Genomic DNA, 3,105 nt, shown 5'->3' with positions numbered 1-3,105 from the left:
CCTTGCTGATGAGGAGTTGTGATCCCTTGGAGAAGGGGAAGCATTCTGGTGTTTGGTGTATTCATCCTTTTTTTGCTTGTTTCTCCCCATCTTTGTGGATTTATTTACCTTTTGTCTTTGAAATTGGTGACTTTTGGATGGGGTATATGAGTGGACATCCTTTGTGTTGATGTTGAAGCTATTTCTTTTTGTTTTTAAGTTTTCCTTTTAACAGTCATGCTCCTCTGCTGCAGGAATGCTGGAGGTCCACTCCAGATTCTGCTTGCCTGGGAATCATCCTTCGGAGCTGCAGAACAGCAAGGATTGCTGCCAGTTCCTTAAGAAAATATTTCAACTTTTTACTATTGTGAATCACGTTATCTACAGGTTTGTCACATAAGGCCTTTCTTGCGTTGAGGTATATTCCCTCTATAATAATCTGTTGAAAGAGTTTACCATGAGAGGGTATTGGAGTTTTTCAATTTTTCTTTCTGTTGGATGATCATATGATTTTTATTCTTCATTTTTTCAATGTTGTTTATTGTTTTTATTGACTGATATTTGTTGAATCATCTTTGTAACTCTAAGATAAAGCCTGTTTGATTATGAAATGATTATTTTTCATGGGTTCCTGAATTCACTTTGCTAGTACTTTGTTGAGGATTTTTGCATCTATGTTCATTAGGAATATTGGCCTAATAATTTCTTTTCCTGTAATGTTCCTGTCTGGCTTTGATATCAGAGTAATGCTAGCCTCTTATAATGAGTATAAAAGTCTTACCTTTATTTTAACTTTTTGAAAGCATTTGAGAATAACTGATATTAATTATTCTTTAAATGTTTGGTAGAATTTAGCAATGAAGCTATCTGGTTCTGGGCATTTCCTTGGTGGAAAACATTTTATTATTGATTCCACTTCCTTTGTTCAGATTTTCTATTTCTTTCATGATTCAGTCTTGATAGGTTTTGTCTGTCTAGGGATTTATTTCTTCTAGATCATTCAGTTAATATTGTGAAACTGTATTACTCAAAATGATCTACAGACTCAATGCAATTCTTATTGAAATTCCAATTTCATTTTTTAAAGAAATGAAAAAAAATCGGAAACCCTGAATAAACAAAACAATCTTTACAGAAAGAAAAAATGTGGATGCATCACACTCACTAATTTCCAAACGTATTATGAAGTGATTGCAATCAAAATAGCACAGTACTGGCATAAAAATAGGCACATAAACTAGTGGAATAGATATAGAACACAAAAGTAAATGCATGTATTCACCATCAACTAACTTCAAAAAGGTGCCAAGAACACACAGTGGGGGAAAGAACAGTCTCTTCAATAAATGGTGTTGGAAAAAGTAGATATTCACATAAAGAAGAATGAAATTAGACTCTTATACCATATACAAAAATCAACACAAAATGAATTAAATACTTAGATATAAGACCCAAAACTGTAAAACTACTAGAATAAAATATAGAAAAAAGCCTTCACAATACTTGTCTGGGAAATAAATTTTTGGATATGACCCTAAAAGCACAGACAGCAACAGCAAAAATAGACAAATGGAATGGCATCAAACTAAAAGCCTCTGCACAGCAAAGGAAACAATTAACAAAGATTATTTCCAGAATGGGAGAAAATAGTTGCAAACCATACATTTGATAAAAGGTTAATAACTAAATTACATAAAAAGCTCAACAACTCAGCAGCAAGAAAACAAATAACTTAACTTTTAAAAGTGATGTAAACAGGCATGTCTCCAAAGAAGACCTACCAATCACCAATAGGTATGTGAAAAAATATCCATAAAATCAATAATGATTAAGGAAATCGAAATCAAAACCACAAAGAGATATTCTCTCACAACTGTTAGAATAGTTTTTATCAAAAAGACAATAGATAAGAATTGGAGAGGATGCAGAGAAAGGAAATACTTATACACTCTTGATGGGAATGTAAATTAATAGAGCCATTATGAAAAACCATACAGCAGTTCCTCAAAAAACTAAAAATGGAAGTATCATATGACTTAGTAATACCACTTCTGGGTATATACACAAAATAACTGAAAGCAGTATGTGGAAGGGATATCTGCATTCTCATGGTTGTTGCATCATTTCCCACAGTAGACAAGATATGAAAAAAAAAAGAAACTTGATTGTTCATCAGTGGATGAGTGGATAAAGAAAATGTGGTATAGGATGGGTGCAGTGACTCATGCCTGCAATCCCAGCATTTTGGAAAGCCGAGGCAGGTGGATCACAAGGTCAGGACTATGAGACCAGTGTGGCAAACACAATGAAACCCCGAATCTACTAAAAACACAACAACAACAAAAAATAGTGGGAGTTGGTGGTGGGAGCCTGTAATCCTAGCTACTCAGGAGTCTGGGGCAAGAGAATCCTTTTAACTAGGAGGCACAGGTTGCAGTGAGATGCGATCATGCCACTGCATACCAGCCTAGGTGACAGTGTGAGACTCCATTCAAAAAAAAAAGAAAAAGCCAGGTGCAGTGGCTCACGCCTGTAATCCCAGCACTTAGGAAGGCTGAGGCAGGTGGATCACAAAGTCAAGAGATTGAGACCATCCTGGCCAACATGGTGAAACCCCGTCTCTACTAAAGTACAAAACTTAGCTGGGCATGGTGGCGAGCACCTATAGCCCCAGCTACTTGGGAGGTTGAGGCAGAAGAATTGCTTGAACCTGACAGGTGGACGTTGTAGTGAGCTGAGATCATGCCACTGCACTCTAGCCTGGCGCCTCGCAACAGAGTAAGACTCTGTCTCAAAAAAAAAAATTGAAAATGTGGTATATATACACAATGGAATACTAAACAGCTTTTAAAAGGGGGGTGGCGGTGGCTCACGCCTGTAACCCCAGCACTTTGGGAGGCCGAGGCGGGTGGATCACGAGGTCAAGAGATCGAGACCATCCTGGTCAACATGGCGAAACACCGTCTCTACTAAAAATACAAAAAATCAGCTGGGCATGGTGGCGTGTGCCTGTAATTCCAGCTACTCAGGAGGCTGAGGCAGGAGAATTGCCTGAACTCAGGAGGCGGAGGTTGCGGTGTGCTGAGATCGCGCCATTGCACTCCAGCCTGGGTAACAAGAGTGAAA

The sequence above is a fragment of the Cebus imitator genome, unplaced genomic scaffold (assembly GCF_001604975.1).
Source record: "Cebus imitator isolate Cc_AM_T3 unplaced genomic scaffold, Cebus_imitator-1.0 Scaffold604, whole genome shotgun sequence".
Classification (NCBI taxonomy): domain Eukaryota; kingdom Metazoa; phylum Chordata; class Mammalia; order Primates; family Cebidae; genus Cebus; species Cebus imitator.
Note: the sequence above shows the minus strand (reverse complement) of the source record.